Below are 24896 nucleotides of genomic sequence, written 5' to 3'. Positions count from 1 at the left end.
TGCTTTGAGAAAAGAGTGCAGATGAGACAGCAGGCTCTGAAAGCAAAGGAGAATCTGATCCACTCTCCCGAGATCCAGCTTTCAACTGGCAGCACGGTCAAGGTAAAACCAGCAAACTGCCCCATCTTTATAATACAGAAAGTAAAATGTCAAGTCTCTCTGGCAGCATCATTCAAGGCCTTTGACCTCTTCAGACATTTCTACATTGATACCAGCTGAGCTCTGGCCCAGGAGGCCTCCTGATCTGCTAGTATATCCAGACCAACCACAGGCATTGCATTGCATGGACCTGTTTGATTCTGCCAACTTTCTTCTCGGCTAACTACAGAGCTGCCCTTCCTTTCGGCAGCAAGAGAAAGCAAGAGTCTCCTAAGCACCAGCTTTGCAAGACCACCTGGAATACTGGGTCCAGCTTTGGAGTCCTCAACACAGGAAGGACATGGACCTGTTGGAACGGGTCCAGTGGAGGGCCACAAAGATGATCAGAGGGATGGAGCACCTCCCCTATGAAGACAGGCTGAGAGAGCTGGGGTTGTTCAGCCTGGAGAAGAGAAGGCTCCGGGGAGACCTCATAGCAGCCTTCCAATACCTGAAGGGAGCCTACAGGAGAGCCGGAGAGGGACTCTTTGTCAGGAAATGTAGCAACAGCAAGTGTGGTGACAGAACAAGGGGTAATGGTTTTAAATTGGAAGAGGGGGGATTGAGATTAGATATTAGGAGGAAATTCTTTTCTATGAGGGTGGTGAAGCACTGGAATAGGTTGCCCAGGGAAGCTGTGGCTGCCCCATCCCTGGAAGTGTTTAAGGCCAGGCTGGATGGGGCTTTGAGCAACCTGCTCTAGTGGAGGTGTCCCTGCCCATGGCAGGGGGGTTGGAACTCGATGATCTTTAAGGTCCCTTCCAACTCTAACCATTCTATGATTTTCTCCCCTTCTTTCAGAAAGGGCAAGTATCAGAGGGATACTGACCTCTCCCTCCCCTCTCCACACACTCCTATCCAGCAGGCATTTCACAAAAAAAACATCTCCCCAGAAGTGTTTCGGCAGCAACACACCAGCCAGGTACTACCCAGGCCCCTTTCACATAGAAATTGTTCAACCAATAATATTTACAATGCAAATATCAGTTCTGTTTGCAAACATACCAGACTTCGGGGGAAACTTACCATCCATCTCCAAAGAGATGCTGGGAAGCACATCAAGCCAGATGCTGTTCAGAGAGGTGAGAGGCTCCCTTCCCCTCTACAGCAGATCTCTCAGTGAACTTCTGCTCTTTACAAAAAGGCCGCTTGCCAGGCAGCCATCCTTTGGGCGATATGCGGGGACCACAGGTTTCCACCTGTAACCTCGAGGCTGTCCTGCCTTGCTTGCTTCTCAGGGGCCAGGCAAGGCCTGCCTGCCGCAGCGTAGCCCAGGCACCATGGCCGGCTGCACAGGGCTGCCTAGCTTGCTCCTCCGGCAAAGCTTCTGTCCCAGGCCCTCTCTTAGAGCATCCATAGACAGTTTAAGCTTCAGGATTCGACCTTTCTTTGCCCGAAGCCCATGTTACAGTTTTTGTCCTTTTCCCTCTTCTGCTTGTCTTTGTGGTAGGTTACAAGGTACACTTGATCCGATCTCTCCAGACAGACTTTCTGCCTTGTGCATACTAGGGCCTCTGCAAGCGGAACCCACAGAATACATATAAAATATTTCTCACCCAAGGTGCCTAACAAACCCCTAAAGGCAGAAATTGCAGCCAAGGTGCAGAGCAGAGATAGGAAATCAGGCACTACAGTGCTTTCAGCTCCAATCTCCTTGTCCTACCTCCTGATAAAACGTTGCTGGGGTTTCTTCCATCTCTCAGTTCCTCTCCAGCACGTGGATTTGGCACTCATGAACTTTTTAATTTCATAAACCACCAGTCCTTCGCCTTCCCTTTTTGCACCCCTGTGCTTCCTGGAGCTCTCTAAGCCGGGTGCGACCACCTGATAATTCCCTGTAACGTGCTCACCTCCGCTGGAGCGGGGACCCCTGTGCCAGAACCGAGCTGGGCTGAGTTGCAGCCTCAACTCAAGAGGCCCCGCTGCTAGTAAAAGAGCAGGACCGGCTGGGAAGTCACAGTCCCCTCGAGCCTGAGCTGCATCACACACGCCACCTTGTTTCGTCGAGCCCAAACGCTGCTCCTCGCGTTGGGACCCGCAGCATCCTCCTTTGTAACAAAACTCAGCAAGGCTGCTTTGCATCCATCTCCCGGGCCCCACGCGCTTCATCTCCAGGAGTAACAGCACGAAAATGAAAAGAAAAAAAACCTTGGCTCTTTTATGGGTCGTTTATATCCTCTGTGCACCTGAGGAGAGGGCACACCCTACTGCTTCCTCAGTTAAAAAAACAACCCCCACACCTTTTTGCAATCAAGTCATCAAGAGGAGAACAAGGGGGTTGTGCTCACTCAGTTCAAGGGCTAAAGGCAGGAAAGTTAAAAGAGGTTAAAGTGAGATATGAATGCTCGCAGCTTTTTGTGCAACACCCTGTGCTTAGGGGCAACCCCGTCAGGTTTAATCCTCTTTAAGAAATGCACTGGCTTTGCTCCTGAACCTTTCTGTGTGTTCCCTTGGAGACAAGCCCTGAAAGCTTCTCTAACAGCCCTGAGTGCTTACCGTTTGCTGCCTGAGCTGACATCTACTCTGACCAGGCCTCAGCTTTCCCTTGGCCAAGCTGTGGATGGACAGGACAGGGTAAAACGAGGCAATTGCCTTCTACAGCAGAAATGCTCCTACAGCAGCCCTTTGTCCCTGCGCACATGCGCAAATTGCTCTTCTTGTGCTCAATCCCGCTCATCCTTGTACCAAGCCACTGCCGCAGCTGGTCAGAGCACCTCTGTCCAGGGCAAAAGGGTACAAACTGCTCCGGAGCCCAGACACCGGACTCACCTCCAGGGAATGGTTTGTGGTGAAGTGGAATTTATAGGCAAACACATCCTCCTGCCCGAAGACTGGTGGCAAAACTGTCTTATTCATCCCCTTCCAAACACCGCTCAGTCAGAATTTAATAACTTACACTTTCCTGTTTATGTCCCCATCCGGTGGTCTTAAAGTATAACCAGCCTTTTCACAATGAGTTCCCATTGACTGCAGGAAAAAATCCATGCCTGCTTTTCAACACAGGGAAGCCCTTCCTAGCTGTCTTCCCCGATTAACGTTCTTTTCTCCTCAATCGGAAATTGAAGCTCTATGCAGCGTCATCAAGTACATCTCGCTCCTCCTTGACGCTCACGGATCTGCTAAAAGGTTAATTTAAAAGCCATAGAGGCCCAGTGTGTGGTGCTGGCAGAGCAACAACTGTCTCTTCCTCTGGGTTCAGCAGCCTGACTAGGGCAGGGGTTATGAGTTATGATCCAGCATTAGGAGTATTAAATAGTAGGGAGAAGATTTGAACCGGTTGTAAAGATAAGGTATCAAGATTACAGTGCTAATAAGGGCTTTAAGGGAGCCTTGTTCTTAAACGGTCATGAATGAAGGGGGAGTGAATGAGGGCGGAGTGGATAGATGCATAGATGAGTGGGAATTAATACTTGTGAAGATGAAATTTGGCTTTCTGCTGTGGTTAGGACTGGGATACGACAAGACTGCCATCAAAATCTGAATGATTCTAGCCTTTGCTCTGTATGACTGGCCAATATTCTAAATTCCCCTTTGTTTCACTTATTTGGGAGAAGATACGTCTACAGATGCGGAGATTAAAATGGCTTTTTTTCCTTGTCAGTATGGGTGCTTATTTTAACCAGGTCTTTTTTTTTTTTTTTTTTTTTTTCCCTTTCACAGCTCCATTTCTAAAGAAAAGGAACAGCTCAGAGAGAAATTGGAGCTGCTCCCAGGACAAATGGGCCTGACTGGCAGTGCATAAAATTACCACTGTGTCTTCACCTTGCTTTCTGCGATCCCTTTATTAACTAACTGAATCCGCAGTCATTCTCTCTTTCCTAGCTCATTCATTCTCTTTCTCTCTCCCTCTCCCTACTCCCAGCTAAAAGGTTCATTATCACATGCTCGTGGACTAGTAATGCACCCATGTCATGAGGGAGTGCAATTACATGTCCTACAAACGTCACTAGCCCAAGCTGGTGGCAGGAGGCCAGTCTGGCCCCACGGGAAATGCTGGATCTGGACCTGGGAGCTGCTTTCTCCAGGGCTGCAGGCCCTGGTGTGGCAGAGAGGTGCTGTAGCTCCCTACGCGTCTGGCCGGGACCGAGGGCAATTTATTTCTAGGAGAAAGGGGAATCCTGCCCTCCTATGGCTCTGGCAATGGGAGGCAGGAAGAGGAAATGAATGTAAGTATGACGAAAGACTCAGCTAGCCCAGGATTTTCCCTCTAGCCAGGCCACAAGCCAGTGAGAAAGCCCACAAGCTGCTGGTAGGGTTTAACAAGCTCCTCGCTCCTGTCCTTTGCAGCTACCGATGAGCCCACCTTCCGTGAACCGTTTTCTCACCCCTTCTCCGAGCCCTTCTCAGAGCCCTGCCATCACCTGTCCTCGTGACTGGAAACACTGCAATTAACAGCCAACCTCCGTAACTGTAAACGGGCCGGTGTAACGGGCCTTGGCGTGTTTTTTCTGGGGCAGGGCTGAGGTGTATCGGAAACCATGCTGGGGTGATTACACCCAGCAAGCCGCCAGACTCTGCTTTGCAGTGCTGTCAAGCCAGTCCTCATTCAGCCCCTAAAAAAAGGATTCAGACAAAAGCTCCAGCTGTCAATCAAAGCACACATCCAGGTTGAAGTTCCAAGAGGGTAATTAATTTCCATCCAAAGACTGGAGGAGAAGTGTATTTGTTTAATGAACGCATTAACAATTTGTTCTTCTGCTCAGTATGCGTTCTGGCATTTTATTAAGACTTTTTTTTACTGGGGGTGGGGAACAAAGACTAATAAAATGTGTTAATGACAAATACCAACTGCGTGAAGAGAGGACATAAAAGGGACAAGATGATTTGTGGGCTGGATGGAAGGAACTCTGAACACTCAGTCCACAAACTGGGATAAGGAAGAGGTGACATCATGCTCACTTGAAAAAGGTGGTGGGTTTCTAGCACTTTTAAATTTTGCTTATTAGTGTCTATCTGTGGTGTGAGTGTGTCTGAAGGAATCCGGCCCTCTCCCAGCAGCTGCTGTCTGCCACATTACCAGTTCTGCAAGCCACCTTCTTCCTTGCCATCATGCCACCTCCAGATCCCCACAAACCTCACTGACGCGATTGTGACCCTCGGGAGTGCCACTATGCCACCTGTGGGCAGCTGGGACCCCCCAAGGTTACCAGCACTGTGGCTTCATCCTTGGCACAGGTACCGGGACGATAAAGGAAAAACTGCACAGGGCTCCTCACCCCACTGCCCTACAAGCATTGCTGGCAGCAGGTAGGTGTGTGGGTCAGAGCTTGAGGGCACAAGTGCTGTCCAGGTGTTAAGTGTGCCACCGGACAGGCCTGCGGTTCCCACAGCAAAACCTCTGTGACCTCCTCATCATCTTCCTGGAGCTCTTCCTGGATGTAGCCATGGATGGAGGCAATGGAAGGGGTACCCAGGTTTGCCCGCCTCCTTCCCACCCCATCTTTTGTGTCACAAACTTTTTATTTCCCCATGACTCCACCCAGCAATGACTCCTTTCAGCACACAACTGGCTTTCTAAGATCTCTGCTTCCCTCCTCCCTGCTTGCTTGTGCGTACAAGTACGATACTCCAGGGCAGGTCTCTCGGCCACTAGACTACATTCAGGGTAAATTATAATCTTTTATTTCCTTAATCTTTTGTAGCTGACACAACAATAAATAACTAAAATATCCATGCCTTTGTTGCAGCAAATATTGTTTTACAGGAGATGAAGGCAGATATGACCCTCAATATACTGCCCTTCATTGTAGTTATTTTCTCTTCTCTCTGTTTTTTGGTGAAGTTTTCTAGAAACATTTATACTTTTCCATATGTCACTTTACAATCGGAAGGAGCTTTAAAAAGAAAATTGCATTTTTCTCTCATTGCAGAGTCCTAGCTTTCTTATTACTTTTCTCTTTGATTTTTCTTTTTCTTAAAGTAAATAAACAACAAAAATTTTTTCACAGCACTCTCAAGAGATTATATTCTGGTCATTTCTCATATTTTTTTTCCAGTGTTCAGTGACAATTATTACAAAAAAAAGAAGCATTTTTTTCCAGCCAAGACCTAGAATGGAAGCAGTCATATAAACCACAATTTCTAAAGGATGAAGCAATCTGGCTGAAGCCACCTGTTACAGAAATCCTGGGAGCCCCAGTGACCTTGGGCACACTAAGCAGATTTGCAGTAGCTGAAAAGACTTTGTGGTTTTTAACTTCTGCATCTCCTGACACCCCCAGCACTTTCTTAACTTGTACCTGATACATGCAGAAGCTACTAAGAAAGTGTGCACATAACACCTATATTTATTTCTAGCAGTTCTCACTGTTTGGAGGTGTTACCAACTTCCTCAGTGTTTGTGCAGCCAGATACTCGTCCGTATCATCAGCGGGATGTTGCTGCAGGCTGCTGAGCAGAGAGATCAGTCTCAGAAAAAGGAGGGCTTGGTGGTCGCTGCCCCTGTGCTCAGCCTCCTCGTGCCTCATGTGAGAGACCGGGACCTTACACTTCAGCTGGCAGGACCACTAGGGACAGAGCTGGAGGTTCTCGTGCTGATTCTGCAGGCAACCTGTCATTTTCTCAGCATAATCCAAAGCAGGATGAGACCTAGAGAGTAGCTCATCTTTCCTGTCTAGAGGCAGCCCAAAGTCCTGGCTAAGGGAAAGATTGTCCCTTTGGTATCTTCCCCTCATCTCTCATTTCCTCTAAGTCCCTCCTTCCATCTGTTCACACATACAGGGGTTTTATTTTAAGTGGAAGTTTTTCACCGGTAAAGGAAAGAGTCTCTCCCATGATAAACGCAGCATGGCCCAGGCAACACCTCTGCTTTGATTAATGCCTCCTGCAGGTTTCAAGTGTGTCCCCATCTGTCATCAGCTCCATCTCCTCACAATGAAAACAGATCACCAGTCTGCATTTAATCACTCAGAACAGAAACAAGCCATACAAAGCAGAAAGGCTAGTAAGGAGCAAAGCACTGCTCAGCAGCTTTCTCTCACTGTGCTTTGTGCCTTGGGATCCACTGAGAATGTGGACAGAAGGGCCTCAGGGATAAAATACCCTTCAGTGAGCTCTTTGCTGCCTCATCTAAAGAATGCCAAGCAGGGGAAAGCAGGGGGTGGAATAGCAACAAGTCAGGACACAGCTTGTCCACTTAAAAACCACTTGGTTTTCAAAGGAAGAAGCATCAAAAAGTTTCTTGCCCACTTGGCAATGTCAGCTCCCAAAGGAGAAGGAGAAAATGCCTTCTTAGATGACTACAGGTGTCCACATTGTGAATTCAGATGAAAACAAAGGATGGTCATAAAGGACAGTGGCTGTTCATGTGTGGACGCTTCTGTCCTCTCCCAGGACAAGAGGAAGGTGTTCCTTTCAAAGCGGAAGAAGATGGCCAGCAAATGGGAGCTCTTGGTTCTGCGCTGAAGGGTGGCCAGAGTTCACCTGAGAGTCAAAAGCAGTTCACCTGGAATCGCGCCCTGAAGACAAGCTCTGAAGTCTTTCTTGCTTTCTCTCAGTCTGGTCTGAGTGTCTAACGATCGCCCCATTACCGCTGGTGACAGGCTTGTGATAACATTGCCATTTCATTAGCTGAGTATTGTTCAGGAGATTGATGGCTGGCAAGCTAAGAAAAATTGCATCTCCTTCCGCAGCTGCCTGTCCCATAGACAGCATTCATCACAGAGAGAAGGGGAGTGAAGAAAAACATAAGGAGTTGGAACTGGGTGCATTGGCATCCCACTGAAGTCAAATGTCTATCTGCAAGCAGGTGTGAGGATCCTGGAGTCCAGGCATTTTCCCTTCACTGCTCCAACCCCAGGAAAACATCTTCAAGAGAAAGGAAAGGAAACGTGAGTGCCGGGACCACCCTCCCCAGCCTGAGCTCACAGAGCTGCCCAGAGGCCTCACCTCTCCTCTGTGCTCGAGAATAATTATTAAACAGACAGTTCCAAAGGAAAGCAAATATTCACTTTAAGCAAGAAAGTAAATGCCATTTTGCTCCTGGGTGCTTGAAGAGAGTAGAGAGGAGAGACAATGCGGAGCAGAAGGAAATGAGCATCTGGAAAGTTTGAGACTTAGGCCTGCTCCCCAGCCCCTCTCCGCATCTACACTCTCTCCTTTTGCTGGGAGGAAGAGTGCCTTGAGGCTTTCTGATGGAGAGAGCAAGACTGCAAATGCAAAGGAAGGCGGCAAAGGTAGAAAGCAGGCAGAGAAAAGGATAAAAACAATACCAAAAAAATGTTTGCTCAGTTGTGTCTCACACTCTATCTTTCTTGACTGGCTTTTGCAAGTTTCTTCCAATATTGCTGACTGGTTCTCAGGATGGATGAAGCCAACTGTCCGGTTTCCAGAAGACTTTCTTCCATGCTGAGCACCTCCTTCCGTGCTTTCAATACCACTACTGAGCTGAGAGGGGGTCTACGTGGTTTCCTACCAGTACTTGCATGGTGTGTGATCCTAGGAAATTTGCATCATTTTGGCACTATTCATGAGGACAAGTTTTCCTAAGTCACTCATTGCCCAGAAGTATATTTTTCTGCAACCAGGACATTTCCTAGGTGCTAGGAGGGACACAGTCTAGTGCCATGTGTTTGTGATAAATAACCCCAGCTCATATTAAAGCCGCAACCTATCCTACCACTTCCAGAATATCGTCCCGGTTTTGTCTGGCCCTTTCCAGCCTTTTGGAGGCAGTTTCTGACGTGGGAGGCCTCAGAGAGCTCCCAATGCGATGAATAAAAACCACCTCGCAACTGTACACAAAAAAATTAAAACCTCATTTGTGTCTGCTGAGCGAACAAACCACAGCTAATTAAATCCCTTAACAATAGGACATTATACAAATGAGTACCGCCTCCTTAAAAGCACAGCTGGGGACAAGCACAGTTATTCGTGCTGTGCCCCTCCAGAGTGACGGGGTGACAAGTCTTTCATGGCAAGGCTGTGCAGCAAAGGCGGGAGCTCCCTCATGCCCTGACAGATGAGCCAAGAAAGAGTTTTTTTTCTGCCAGGGAAAAAGCACACGGAGACACACACAGACAAACAGCATGAATGCTCTCCCGCTGTCTCCCTGGGGAGCACTCGAGCTCTCGGCAGTGGCTCCCGCTGAGCGCTGGGGGAGTTCCCTCCGTGCTCACGACAGGCTCTGTGTGCAGCACCTCGTGCCACGGGAAGGCTGGAGCCCCGGCTGCACGGGGAGCCGAGGCACAGCCAGGCCGCAGGCGCGATGCCGAGCACGGCCGTGGGCTCTGTCCTGCCCTCTGCCTTGTATGAAGTGCAGAAGAATTTATTATTGTCTAACATCTGTGCCGGTGAGACCATACCCATCTCCAAGGCTTAAATAGTGAAGGAGCCCTTAGGGTCCTTTTGCTATTGTATAGGATCTCCTCACTAGCTGCACACCTTCTTATCACATGCATAGGGGAGGGGGGTCATGAGTTGCTTTTCTCCCTTTTTTTCACCCTTTTTTTTCCAGACAGGAGGATGAGAAGCACGGAGAAATCTGAACGACAAAACTAGGGCCCGGAAACAAATCTGCACCAGTGCCAACATCTGCATCCAAATCTGGTGCTCCACAACTGCCCCCAGCCCCGTGCCGTCCGCCTGGCCGGGCTGGCATCCTGCATGGGATGCTCTGCCCCTACCCAAAGACATCTGCAGAGCAGTGCAGCACACAGAGGGAAAGGTCCCCGCCCTGCTGGGGACCAGATTACTAGATGTCTCACAATTGAGGCTCCACTTCCCATGCTGTTTATTTTTCAAGCTATTATCTGGTGTAATGTGCAAAATAAGTAATGTGCCTGCTCACGGCACTGGCTTTGCAGTGAACAGTATTTAAAAGTCTATGGGTGGATTGGAAAAAGACCTGCTTTGTATTAAAAGGATGAAGTTCATTCAGCTGAGCTCAGTCTGAACTCCTTGAGCAGGAGGAGGACAAGGGCTCCTTCACTATCTACACCCATACAACCTCAGCCTTTGTGATCTTTTTTGTAATATCAGTTAACTTTCATTTCTGAACAAAATGGTGTCTTCTAATGTAAAGTGGCAATTTTTTTCCATTTTGGAAATGTTGAAATGGGATGATTTGCCTGTATCTTTCATTCTTTCGCACAGTTAAATTTGTTATCACATTTCTTGTAAAAATTGACTTATTTATGAAAGCATTTTCTGCAAAGAATTTCAGTTTCATTAAAGCAGTTTTCTGATGAGGAAGCAGATAATCAGAGAATACCTGACCTTACCTAGTTATATCTTGTCTTCCCTCATTAGTACTGAGGAGCTTTTCTGACATAGTCTGCCAGTTGCAGAAGCGGAAGGGCTGGATTTCTGTGTTAACCATGATCCTGGACCAGACATGTCAGGGAGACAGAACCCCAGCCTAGAACAGGCAGGAAGCAAATGAGAAATTTAGCTCCTTTCACCCTGACTCTCCTTTGCTGGCAGAATTCTCATTTTGCAGTGGCTAGCACGAGACTTTTTGATCCCTGGGGGAACAAATGTCACTCCTTTCAAGCCTGTGGTTTGAAAGAGTCTAGAACTGCAAAGAGAAAATTAAAAAAGAGTACAAGACTTCATCTGGTTCTGATGCAAAGTCAAACCAAGCCACTAGTGCTTTGCAGTTTCTATCAGCAACCGTGATTTTGGCCATAGCCACATGAAATGTGGCTCCACGAGTGGAGTTCCTCAGGGGTCGGTACTGAGACCAGTGCTGTTCAACATCTTTGTCGGAGACATGGACAGTGGGATAGAGTGCACCCTCAGCAAGTTTGCCAACGACACCAAGTTGTGTGGCGCAGTCAACACGCTGGAGGGAAGGGATGCCATCCAGAGGGAACTGGACAGGCTTGAGAGATGGGCTCATGCAAATCACATGAAGTTCAACCAGGCCATGTGCAGGGTCCTGCACCTGGGATGTGGCGAGCTGGCAATGTGCACTGGCAGCCCAGAAAGCCAACCGCATCCTGGGCTGCATCAAGAGAAGTGTGGCCAGCAGGTCACGGGAGGTGATTCTACCCCTCTACTCTGCGCTCATGAGACCCCACCTGGAATACTGTGTCCAGCTTTGGAGTCCTCAACACAGGAAGGACATGGACCTGTTGGAACGGGTCCAGCAGAGGGCCACGAGGATGATCAGAGGGATGGAGCACCTCCCCTGCGAAGACAGGCTGAGAGAGCTGGGGTTGTTCAGCCTGGAGAAGAGAAGGCTCCGGGGAGACCTCATAGCAGCCTTCCAATATCTGAAGGGAGCCTACAGGAGAGCCGGAGAGGGACTCTTTGTCAGGAAATGTAGCAACAGGACAAGGGGTAATGGTTTTAAATTGGAAGAGGGGGGATTGAGATTAGATATTAGGAGGAAATTCTTTCCTGTGAGGATGGCGAGGTACTGGAACAGGTTGCCCAGGGAAGCTGTGGCTGCCCCATCCCTGGAAGTGTTTAAGGCCAGGCTGGATGGGGCTTTGAGCAACCTGCTCTAGTGGAGGTGTCCCTGCCCATGGCAGGGGGGTTGGAACTCGATGATCTTTAAGGTCCCTTCCAACTCTAACCATTCTATGATTCTATGATTCTATGAAATGCAATCCACGAGCACTGAAACCCAGTGAGCATATTACCAGTGTATTTTCTTCATAGAAATCCTGGAATATGCTGAGGCACAAATGCCCTGCCTTCTAATACTGCCCTTAAGTATCCACAACAGTGCCTTCTCTTAACGCTTTCCCTAGGACCGTTCCTAAAGCCAGAAGTCTGGCAGAAAAGGAGAGAAATAAAACTAAGGAACCAAGTGAATGCAGAAGACAACCAGTGAATGGCTGTGAGGGAGGTGAGGGAGGCAGAGGCTCAAATCTCAAAATTTACTCTCGGCACTGAAGCCTACTCTGTTGGCTCAGGTTGGAAGGGACCAGATTACTGTGTAGTTTTGCCTTGAGGACTCGGGGAGTGTTGGTGGGTTTTTAAGGTTTTTCATCCTGATTTTACACCAGTTCTGCAGTTTCCAGACCGGCTGATTTGTGGCAGAATCCCTAGTGGCCATGCAGAACCATGTCTCCTCCCCCACCTTCACTTGCTCCTGAGGGCAGCTTAACTAACTCACCTGAAAGATTATTTACTTGGCAGTAAAAGCCACAAATAAAACACAGCTGCCTAATGAAGACAGCTTGGTACGTCTGGCCCATTTTTATTTTTAATGTTGCATGTAATCTCCATTCTGGTCTATGGAGTTGTCAGTGGTTTTACAACTTCTGATTATACGAGTGCAGCAGGCAGAGACAGCTCAGTAGAAGAGCTGGGAGAGCAGCATTAACAACTGCCTCTGGGGAATCCAGCCAAAGGAGCCAAGGATTTGTCTACACCATCATCACAATGACAGAAAGCAGAGGCTGAGCAAGCACTCTGTTGCGGTGTCCTTTTCACAACCTACCCGTCTACTTATTTATAGGTAGTCAAGTAGCTCTGGACCTGAAACACAAGGAAAGAGGACACTTCTGCTTCACCATCCATGGAGAGAGAGAAGGACATTTCACTGTGTTTTACAGAAGGGAAACTGTTACAGAAGTAAAGTGGATGCTGGGTCTTTGCCCATGGGTACAGGACGAGGGGTAGCAGCAGACCTTAGGGTCAAGCCTACAGCCAAGTTTGCAATCTCAGCTTATCCACAATTGCCCGATTCCCCATCCTCGAAGCTATCTCTACAGCTATCAGTGAAGGGTCCCATCGATAACAAGCGAGCCAGCCTCCTCTCCAGAGCACTGTCCTGCCAATAAAGCCCTCCAGACTCATTCACCTCCTTCCATTAGACAGGCTCGGTGCTAAACAGCTTACAGATTGGAGAGGAAATGTATTCAGAAGCTAAGGATTTTCTGACAGAAAGATGGATACAGAGAAAAGAGTTTCCTTCTCAGCACGAATAGAGGCAAGCATAAAAGGCGTGCGCATAAAAGGTCAGTGCTGTTCCTGTTCAAAGCCCCGTGACCTCAGCCATCCTGCATGGCTTGCTCTCCTGCCTGCAGAAGACCCAACCGCCCTGCTTCTATTGTGTCATGAAGGATGCTCTCCTCCACCACTCAGCCAGCACACCAGCCTTTCTGCTGCCCCGCTGCAGTGGGCAGCTGTCATTCCTCCCAGCGGGGAAGGGAACGCACTGAGGAATGCCTTCAGAGCATAGAGGCCGTCGAGGTTAACACCACCGTGGGCTGAGGGAGCTGGGAGCTGTCTCACGGAGATTTGGAAAGGAAATATGAGCTTTGCTCCATGGGCAGTTTTTGCCAACCCAGGATCAGGGCTGGAGCAGTTGACAGAATAGCACATAGAACTCCATCACTCTCCTGGATGTTGTGATGGTTGGCAGGAGCAGTCTGAGCCCTGAAAGGTTTGCATTCCTCACAGTCAAGGCAGGAGGAAGTCCAGCTTTTATGAATAGGAGAATTGGGACCGGAAGGAATTATACAATTGATTTACAGGGAGTCTATGGCAGATCTCAGTTTTATCCCAGTCCTTCACCACTTTGCCCCTCCCAGGACTCAGAATAAGGTTTAAAAGCTCATCTTTTCCCTTTGGAATGGTGTAAATCAGGAGTGACTCCTGTGGAAGTATGCTGTCCTTACCTGCCCAGCAGCCTGCTATAAGGTGGTGAGCTGTGGGGCCGCACTCATAGCCTGGCCTCACAGGCAGGCACGAGTTGGGAAGGTGGCCAGAGAAGATGCTTTAGATCCTTCAGTCCCCCAGCCCTGGGCTTGCAGGCTCTTTTCTGATGCTGGGCTCCTTTTCTTCCTGGGGAAATGGTACTGCAGTGCAAAGAGTGCTTGGATAAGGTCCGCAGGCATACACCCCCAGTGAGAAAGGAGTGGTCTCATTCCCCTGGCTCCCCTCCAGGGACCAGCATGTCAGCCACACAAGATGCTTCTTGCATGAAGTGCAGAAACTGCCACCAGCTGTGGAGCTGGTGAAAACTAGCCCAGCCATCGACAAATCTTTCTCTGGAGACAGCTGACTCAGATGCTGCTCTGCCTCCCAGGCGTCTCCTGTCGTGTAGGCCCTGTCACTTCTGTGTCTCAGAATTAGCCAGGAGGGTTTTCTGCCATCTGAGTTTGACCTTCTAAGGATGTTCAGCATCTTTCAGCATCTGGCCCATTAGGGATGTGACATGCTTTACAGATGTGCAGGACAGCAGGCTTTGCAGAGCAATAGGAGCTCATTGCTCCTTCTTGCTCACCATCTCTTTCCAGGGACTGAAAAGACACAGTCTGCCTGACTCCTTCAGGTCCCAGCAGGGACTCTGGGGCAACACACAACAGCACACCCGCATGACCATGATTCTTTTCCTGAAGGAAGAAAGTGTCTCACCTTTCCCCCAACATGATGCTCTCTAATTTTCATGCTAATCCTCCATAAATCTCCAGTCTCGTCCTGCCTAAGGAGGGGGTGGTGAAGAGGATAGCTTTTACCCTGCTCCTGCTACCTTGCAGGACAGAAGCACCTGCAATCAGCCCTGCTTTTAGCTACTTGGTTGCCAGCATGCTGTTAGGAAGCATCCTTCTGCTGCTGCTACCCACTGCTCTGCAACCAGACCCCTGGCAGAAATCTCTGTGGGATTATAGGCATTCAACTACAAAGCCCGGTTAAACTCCTGCTGCCCACAAAGTGGGATCTGCCTCTCTCAGGTGCTGTATCACTGATTCTGAGTGCTGCTTAGTTCAGTCCCTTGACACGCTTCTCTGTCTCCATCCACAATGGAAATTCCTGTGCATTTCAGGGACTCACCAACCTAGGCTGCAGTTTGGCTTCGCACCAATACCTGAAGCTACCCTGCTGGCTGGGCTTCCCAAGGGGCAAGGCAGAGGCTTGCCTGCCTTTACAGGTAATTAAATTCGGATTAAAACAAGATCTTACTGGAATCCAGCCTGCGGGAAATTGTAAAGGGTTTGCTGGAGGTGAAGCTCTACAACCAGAGCCCAGGCGGTGCGGTGCCCTTTCTCTCTCTCCTGGAAGTTTCCCCAGCTATAAAATGAGGCATCAATGGGAAAGCTGGTCTGGGCCCATGCCCTCCTTGGTAAATTGCTTTGAAATGCACCAGTGAGGAGTATAGGCTGCTCCCCCCTGCGAAGTATAACCCCCCCATCCCACCGCTGCCTTGCACACACTTCTGTCACCGGCTCCTCCTCCAGCCTGGTGGGCATTTTCCGTGGTGTGTCCTCGCGACCAAGCAGACGTCAGGGCTCGCGTTCCCTGCTGGATTCCCACAGCACCCCCGCCCATGTGCTTCCTCCCGGCTGCTGCATAATGGGCCTGAAAACACAGAACCGATATGCAAATCTGACATTTAATTTGGACATGAGAGTTTAATGAGGCTGTGGAGATTCCTGCCACTCGCAGCCTCCACATCCTGCAACCTGTAGTCACATTCCTTTAATTGCACACGTTCCCCACTACACATGTATGAATGCACACTCACGTGCACGTGCTCTCCAGCACAATCCACCCTTCGCAGAACAGTAGCTCCCAACTCCCCGCTCTGCCTGTGCCTCCTCCCAGGCTCCTGGGGCCATAGGGCAAACGTGGGGCCTGTGACTGCAGTAGCCACATATGGTCTTTCCAAAAGCATCTCAGTTCAGAGCAGACGCACATTTTCCCACCTCAATTTTTGGACCTCTTTTAAGATGGTGCTTTGGTTTGGTGACTCCTAAAGCACTTGGCTCTGCTGGAGGGCAGGCAGAGCCTATTTACTCTGAGCCAGAGGGCTGCGGGCATACCGTTCATGAGCTACTGTGCTATCATGCTCCTGAAAAGATGGACGATGTACCAAGAATTGGCTCTGCTGAGGGCTGGGGTGACAAGGAAAGGGCACAGATCATGCCTTGTGAGGCCTCCCCTCTCATCCCACAAGACTTCCAAACCATTTCCTTGCCAGAACAAATTCTTCAATCAGGGAGAATATATTCCATCCACTAGCCCCAGTGTCAAAGGTACCTTGCTGTAGGGATCAGGATCAGCTCTTCTCTTTACTAGCTCCATACCAGCCTCCTCCCTGAGCACCTGTCTGAGCAATGGCAGCACGGGCATCCCTAGAGTCTCCTTTTTGCCCTCCTCTGCAAGGTGGGAAATGAGGCAGAACACATCCTCCCCGATCCACAGGCTCACTTTGACACGACAGGCACCCCTGGAAACTAGAGCTGAACTGTAACAAATTGAACCACAACTAATCTGCTTCCTTGACTGCAACAGCCCCAGACGAGTGTATTGCTGAGAGCCCCAAATACAATGTGCATGGAATACATTCGTCCTGAGGAAGGCAACCGGCAATGAGCTATCAGGCCCTCTGAAGAATTCTTAAAACTCCCAGTGAAGAAGAAAACAAATAATCAAATAACAAAGCCCAAGCAAAACCCAGGAACTCCTACATCCAGCAAGGAGATACTCTTTTGTGCCACCTGCATGAATGCAAAGGCTTCCACCAGCTCCCAGCACAGAAACTTCAGTCTTTTTATTTGAAGAGGATTATGGAGCTGCCATTCAGTAAATGAAGTGCCACTCCAATCGGCTGCACTGTGGCCTTCCCTTGTTCAGACAGAGCACCTTGCTGGGGCCACAGAATCTGCAGGCAAAGGCTGCTCCTGGCCTTGGAGCTCTGCAGAGCTAAGTAACGCGTGAGAGAGCATGCACAGGAGCCAGGAGAGGGGTGAAGAAGCAGGAGGAGAGCTTCCTTTCATCATTTCTGCTGCTCCTCTGACAGGTACAGCCAGGGTTTTCTTCTCCAGCAGCCTTCTTTCCTCCCAGGCTGCAGCCACAGCACTGAACCGCTCCTCTGGCAACTGAAATATAGGTTCTGTTTTCTGTGCTTTCCTGGGAGGGGGCAGAAGGACAGAAGAATACAGGTCACTCCCCTTCCCCGCTGCTTTATATCAAAAAAAGTTGGTCCCAGAACCTATTATTGCCACAGTAATCATGGCACCCTCAGCACAGGACTGATTACCCAGCATCACTGAAGACAAAGAAAGCGAGATGCAAGCCCCAGCTCTAAGTGTGCCACATTTAATTGCCAGGGAATATGAGCCGGGGAGAGGCTGTACAGCTGGTGAAGAGACAGGGAGACCCAGTTGGGGCTGCAAGGGGGGAATGCAAGCTGGGCAAGGGCAGGAGACCAGTGGAAGAGGCAGGTACATGGGACATGAGCTCTCTTCAGCACGAGCAGGCTTCGGGATGAAATATTAATGCCAGCATCCTGAGAAGGCAGAAAGCAGCGGTGTCTGCGCCACTTGGCCATGAATAAAAGATGGTCCTGAAAATGGGGAAGAGCAGCAAATTAATTAATCGAAGCAAAAGTCTCTCCACTCCCATTAACGAACAAGCCTAGAATCCTCCCACATGCAGCTCAGCTTGGGGAACATGCAGGGGCGCAGAGGGAAGAAAGACAGCAGAAGCAGGGTCTTCTCCCAGTGACCCAGGGTCTCCCACCACCCAGCAGTGCCTTTAAGCTTAAATTCAGGTCCTGGTTCAGCTCCCTGTCATATCTAGCCTGCTAGCTTTGAGAGTTCAGCCTCTGTGAGCTCAGACTCCTCTCCTGTGCCCTTACGCCCTGTGGTTTTAACTCCAAACCCATGCAGGCTCCTTCTTGAATCACTGTCTCTGCAGTGACCCTGAAAAGTGGCTATCGTTTCCTCTTCACTCAACTCCTTCCTTTCCATGGGTCAAACTCCCCAGGACCAAGGTCGGGGGGTCCCTCTGGACACAGGACTCCCTGGTCCCAGCACCCCCCTGAGGATGCAGGGCTGGTGAAGGAGGAATGGGAAGGAGTGGCCACAGCTGAAACAGGGCTGGGTAAGGGGCGAGGTGGGAGCTGCAGCTGGGGTGCCAGCCCAAACACCAAAAGTGGCTGGCAGGAGAAGGCAGAGGTGCCACAAAGCTGCTGTGTCACCCCAAGCAGGAGGTAACACATTGCACCAAGAGGCGCTGAAAGAAGGCTGTGGATTCCTAACCCTCCACTCCATGAACTGCGCAGGCTGAAATAGCCCAGCTCTGAGCCAAACCCTGGGGCCCAGCCAGCAGCTCCCAGGTGAGCTAGCGGGAGGACAGGGCTTTCTTCTGGGGGTGGGTGTTGGGGCAGGGCTCAGATCTGCTCCTGCCTGCAAGAGAAGACAATCCAGTTTCCCTTCATCCAGAGCTGGGAATTTTCTGGGTGCTGCTTGGTGGCTGCCCAGCCCAAGGCTAACCCCTTATGCCGTGCCAGTTGACTGGAAACAGAGCAGTGGGGGCTGCTGCAGATGGAGAGCCACTCGGCACCAAGAGACGACTGATCTCCTCTTCTGAAGCTTTGCCCATAAATTATAGATTTTAAGCAGTGTTTGTTTAAAATATTCAGCTTGCCACTTAAAAAAGAATACTCATGCACACCAGGAATGGGGAGAAGGATGGGGGCTGGGGTCTGCATTCCCACTGGAGGAGGGGAAGGGAAGCAGACAGGAGAGAGGTGTTTCCTCGACTAATGAGCCAGCATCGCTCCCGGTGGATGTGCAGTCCGACACGTGAGCCACCTGCACTGCAGCTTTGCCTGCCTCTCCCTCCGGCACACAGCTCAGGCCCAGCAAAGGTCTCTAGGAGCAAGAGCCTCTGTCTTTTCCACCCCACATCCCAGTGTGAAGGTCATCCCACAGGCTTCCCTTCGAGCCTGTAGGGCAGCACTGTGTTTGCAAAGTCAGAGCAAAGATAGCTCAGGTGCTCAGAGGGCAGGAAGGAGGTGAGGAGGTAGGAAAACATCCCCCTCCACACACACCCCCCTTTTACCTAAAAGCACAACCATTTCTTTGATTAAAAATTCAGCTGACATGGCCAAGGGGCAAGTCTGCAAAAAGGTGAGATGCAGGGAGCAGTAGCCGAGATATTTCTCATCAATGAAAAATGCTCCTCTTCATCTCTGCTCTGGGCGCACCCCAGCCCTTCCAGTCACCAGAGCCTATATTGCCGCCTGATGGCAAAGAAGAGGCAGGGCCCTGCTGCAGTATAAAGGGATTTCTCCTCTAGTTGCAGGTTCTCACTATATTCCGGGGTGGATTTCACATGGAAGAGAATGCAGATAGCATTGGAAAAGAGACACGACCTTACAGGAGATGACTAAAAGCACACCTCATCTTTTCCTGTCCAAGCGGCTCACTCATATACTCGGGTACATCTTGCAGCAGGTACAGGTAGCAGAGGTTCAGCTGCAGAGTGATGTTTGGGAAGGCACGGATCTCCTCCCAGGGAACCCAGGTCTGGACCTTGCCCAGAAGAGAAAGATAAAGTTCGCCTTTAATAAAAGAAATGCAGGCCAGGGTCGGACAGAGCTAGCGAAAAGGTCTGTGGCTTCAAATCCTGGCTACCCCACGTCTTCTGTGATTTTATCAAGGTCACACCCAGCTTTGGGCTGGCTTTACCTCACTCCCTCCTTAGCTGCCCAGTCACATTTACTGTGTGGCACAGGTAGAGGAAGAGAGCAGAGAAAGCCCTGGAAAAAAACAGACAAAACTTCTCCACATACCTGCTGCCTCCAAGGGTGCTCAAAGGCTGAGCCTCCCACACTCCCTCCTCCTGTAGCACTCTGAGCATCCTGCAGGGCTGGAGATCCATGCTCAGCCTGGTCTGCTCGCCAGCATGCCCTTTCTGGCCCTAGTATTTTGCTCTAGTAGGGAACAACTAAATAAATCTCACCGGACCCAGCCTGGAGCTCAGCAATATGGCAGCTGCAGAGACTGAGGGTCCCCTTGAGCTTGCATACAGCTCAGGGGCTTTCCCAGGCCACGGGGGCTTGAATTTGCCTCCCCTCCTGCCCGTCCCCCAGCCAGGCAATCTCGTCCCCTGGCCAGCCACAACCCGTTTGCCAGCAAATGGCAAAAAGCCATGGTTGGCTGGGGTCTCCCAGCTGGAACCGGGGGTGTTGTGGCTGGAACATTTTTGCTAGCAGCCAGCTCTGACCTGCTCAGTCCCAAAACAGGGAGTCGGGACTCCTGGTTTCCCCACAAACAATTAAAAGGCACCAGTAAGGCCAGGGAAGAACTGATGCTGAATAAAAGTCTACTGAACGCTTTCAGAGATTCAAAGGAAAGGCAAGAAAAATGCCCAGAAGATCAAAGAGTCAACAAGCACCTGCTGATCACTTTTGCTAGACTGTCTGCTCCTGGCAGCAATGGCTGTCTTCAGCTATGGCCAGCATCTATCTTCAGGTATGTTTACCTGGGCATGTTTAGGTCTGGGCATGTTTAGTTTGGAGAAGAGGAGGCTGAGGGGGGACCTCATTGCCCCCTACAAATCCCTGAAAGGAGGGTGTAGAGAGGTGGGTGTTGGCCTCTTCTCCCAAGGGAATAATGACAGGACCAGAGGAAATGGTCTGAAGTTGTGGCAGGGGAGGTTTAGATTAGATATCAGGAAGAATTACTTTACTAAGAGGGTGGTCAGGCACTGGAACAGCCTGCCCAGGGAGGCAGTGGAGTCGCCATCCCTGGAGGTATTTAAGAAACGTGTAGACATGGCACTTCAGGGCATGTTCTAGTGCCCGGGATTGTTGGTTTGCGTCTGTGGGTGGGTGTGGTGGGGTTTTTTTGGTTTGTTTTTTTTGTGGTTGGACTCAATGATCTCTAAGGTCCCTTCCAACCATGAGGATTCTGTGATTCTGTATGCCCAGCACCTAGGCCAGGCCAGGGCTACGTATGCACAAGGAATGTGAACTCTAGCCCTGCTGCTGCAGCCTGTGTGCCCACCAGCTGAAGGTGGGGTCCTTTTAACCTCTCAATGCTGCTTGCCTCCCCCCAGCGCAAAAAGACCCCCTGGCCAAGCCTAAGCCCAGCTCCTCTCCGTGACCCCGGCAGGGACATGTTTCTTGCTGTCCCTCCCAGGGGACACTGACCGTTCTGGCAAGCTCTGCACTCTATTTTTAATAAATTAGCCCTGAACTCCGTTTGTGTGGATAAATATAGCACCAACCACTCTGCCAAGCCGTTTTTCTCTTGGTTAACACATTCATCCAAGCTGCTCTATTTGTCTTTCCTCCACAGACTCATATTCTTCTGGATTCATTTTGTCAAACAAATTGCACAAGCTGGACTGCCCATTTACCCAGTGCTGTTTGATTACAGGGGTTATTTATGAAACAGCAAGACATATGGCATTAAGCTTCTTAATAATAATAATGAGAGAAGGGAAGGGGGAAAGCACTAGAAGAGAGGAGGGGGAAAATGTTTTTTTATTACAGACAAAAGCTCCTGCCACGGGTGATAAATTCCAGACACTTTTTCCAGTTGCTCTTGTGCTGCTGGCGTGATGAATGGCACAGGCACCAGCACACAGCTCGGGAGCAGGAGGGTGGCCATGGGCTGCGAGGAAAGGAGGGAAATGCCGGAGCATACGCACATGGAGAGGCTGGCTGAGGCGTTCAGGGGCCACTGGCCGGCAGTCGCCAGGCAGCTCACTTCCCAGGAGGGCTCACGCTGGTTGCGGCAATATATACAGGACCCAGCCCTGCCTACCCTCAGCACCATGCCTGGAGTCCCTCACACTGCAGGCAGGAACCTTGGAGGCAGTGTGAGGGTCAGTGACGTGGACATCCAGCACCTTGCCTGTCCCCTGCCGGCATCGCCCCTCCCAAAGCCCAGCTGCCACAATCAAGTGATTACTGGAGAATCCTGTGTTTGGGGAGCAAATTATCCTCTGAGTCTGTGGTTTCAAAGCAGAGCCTGAAGAAAGAACATAGCACAGAGAAGAGAAAGCCTCAAATTACTTACTAGTGAGCACTCAAATCTTTTAAAGACTGCATTTACAGCCCAGCCAGAATCTAGACCAGGTCACCTCCTTCTCCTGCACTGTTCCCATGCTGAATAGCCTCCATATATGCAGCTAGTTTTTCTACTGCAACCTGTATAATTTCCAGGTGATACTCAGACGGCTCAAGATAGCTAATTTCTGCATAACTAAACTGATTTTGAACCTGTTCCCTCCTCTTCTCTCTGATTTAGCCACTTATTCCTGAGAAGTTTGGGACCACTCCACTCAGTACAAGCAGAGCCCAGTTAGGTCTCTGAACTCATCCCCCTCTGACCTGGCCAACCTGGCTTTAATGAGAGCTTACTGCAACTCAATCAAAACTTCTTTCAAAGGAAGATGCTTGATTAAGGGCCTGGGAGACCTTGAAAGTAGAGTCATTCCTGTAAGAGGAAGGTAATTAACTTTTTTTAATCAGTGGTCACTGATCTCAAGGTTTAGAGAACAGAGTCAGCAGCAAACTCACTCCCACAGACACACAGTGGAGCCCTGCCACATTACTGGAGACCCCAGGGAAGGTGCTGGGAACTCGGCTTGGTCCACACCAGCCTGCAGAGCTGCTGCATCATCTCATCCTTTTCCCAGGTGGGAGCAGTCTGGGCCATTCCCCTGGGGCAGAGGCACCTTGTGTTTTTCCTCCTTACCTCTGACATACACAAAGCTCCTGGTCTTCCTTTCTTACCCTGTCCCAACACAGGAAAACACACCAAGCTTGCAATCTGAGACAGCATCAGCCTCTGGAGATAATTCCTTAGCAGCCCAGACTCCCCTCACTGTCTTACAGGGAAGACCCTGGCAATAGGATAAACAAACTCAGACACCAAGACTAAAGGCTTTCCCCTGGCAGATGCAAATGGTTCTGCAGTACTAGCCTCAGCTTCTGCTTTCTTGTTCATCAGCTGGCACAGATCTGGGGATGCCGGGCAGGCAGAGTTAATCAGGCCTCGTTTGCGATTACAATGAACTCTTGCATTTCATGGCCTGCATCCTAAACCTGCTTTCTAATTCCCCAAGGGAGAGGGATTTACACTTTCAATTTTATGTCTAGTTAGTTAATGGTCCATTACTGTCAAAAGGATCAGTAGCTAGAAGTTAAATCCTACAGGATTTACGACATGGGAGAACCAAAGGCTGCAGAAGAAAACGTGCCAGATAGAGGGCACAGGGAACACAAACAGGGGTGTTTGAAGGTCCTCAGAGCTGTGACAATGGTGTCTGGACAAGGTTCTCTGGCAACCCCAAGTCTGCAGAAGAGAGCGTGACCTTACTTGAGCATGGTTTGTTAGAGACTCTGCTTCCCTACCACTAGAACTGGAGTAACAGTACTCCAATACTGCTGGAACATAGAAGGGCTGAGAAAGGCAATGCCATAGTACACAGTACAAAAAGATTTTAATGGGAGCTCCAGAGTCCAAGCTACTTCTCAGCCAGGATTCTGCTTGTTCCCAACGTAGTTCCTCCTTAGTCTCCCTCTTGGAAAAATGCAGAACTTGAGCATAGCATACTGCAGCCCTCACCTTCCCAAAGTGATTCTCCACAACCTCTTGAGGGGGAAGCCAGGTCCTGTTTCTCCCACCCTACAAAAGTTTGCTTTTGCCCCTACCCAGAGCTGAGGTAACACTGCAGACTGTGCAGGATTTGGCCCTTGAGCCACTGGCCGGTATTGCTGAGTGACCTCGAAAGCTATTGTACTTCCATACTGCAGCATCACTTAGGTGAAGGTAGGCCATTGCATCCCATTAAACTGCAGGGGAAATCAGGTGACCAACACTTCATTAAGCTCTGGCCTACCTGCCATTAATGCCACTCACAGAAGGATCCCAAGTTCTGCTGTGGGTAGAAAATGATGCAGCTCTCTGTGAAGCAGGACAGTGTCACTATCCCATAGGACAGAGAAGCAGTCCTCGCTGGAAGCAACCAGAGGCTCAGAGTGAAATGGATGCTTTGGCAGCACTGGAATGGGTTTACCTTGTTCATGTTGAATTCCTCCCCCATCCCCACCAGGAGACATTCACTGAAAGGTCTCCACTTCCTTAGCAAGATGAAGGCTTCTATGACGTATACACAAGGCTGCCAATAGCCGAAAATGTCCGTCTGCTTCTGATCCCATCCCCTGAGATGCGTGGTGTTGCTGCTGTCAGAGCAGAGGTATTAAAGCAGCTACACTGAAAGGTCTGTCAATATTACAGAGCTTGCTGTGCAGGCGTTTATAACCTGCCCATAAAAGCTGAAGCAGGGCAAACAAGGTCCCCATGCCCTCAAGCGGGGAAGTATTATTTTCTTTTTATTTTGCAAACAAGGAAACAATTTTTTTTCTGCTGCCTGAAGTTTTTCTGAGTTGCAAGTGGTGCCAAAGAGAGTGCAGCCAGATGGGGAACAGGAAAATACTTTAAGTGGTCAAAGAACTGTTACTGATTGAATTTAGCAAGAAGCTGGAAATTATTTTGTAGGTCAAGGTAGCTTAAGCTGGAACCAGGCAGGCAGCACAGTGGAATTCTGAGGTCTACAGCCACCAAGGCAGGTTCAGAATCCTTCCACAGCCTGGTCTGTACCTGCAGAAGAAAGGCACATTAGGCCTGGAAACACAATCCAGCAGAGCTCCCAACTCTAAGCCCCTCACCACCAAACACAGGGCAGAAAAGGCAGACTTGAACACTGTTCCAGCAATGCTATAACTCTTTCCCTGCCAGCGCTTCCCACAAAAGTCTGCCTTGCCCCTTTGATACAACCACACAGCTTTGTGGAACCCGTTACACACACCATACACATTATTGCCAGCCTTCAGAAGTTATACTGCTGTTACTTTTAACTATTTCATCTAGTAAATTTCTAGGAGATCAGAATTTTTTAAACAACTTCTCACTTCCCCTTTCTGTACAGCTAGAAGCACTCCTCCCCACTGAAATCTATGCTTCTCCGCTACAGCCCTGCCTCAGTAATTTAGGCCTGCTAGCAAATATACAAAACCAGGGGGAAAACAGCAGCACTACAATGGTTCCCAC

Source organism: Numenius arquata, chromosome 22 (genome assembly GCF_964106895.1).
Source record: "Numenius arquata chromosome 22, bNumArq3.hap1.1, whole genome shotgun sequence".
Taxonomy (NCBI): domain Eukaryota; kingdom Metazoa; phylum Chordata; class Aves; order Charadriiformes; family Scolopacidae; genus Numenius; species Numenius arquata.
Note: the sequence above shows the minus strand (reverse complement) of the source record.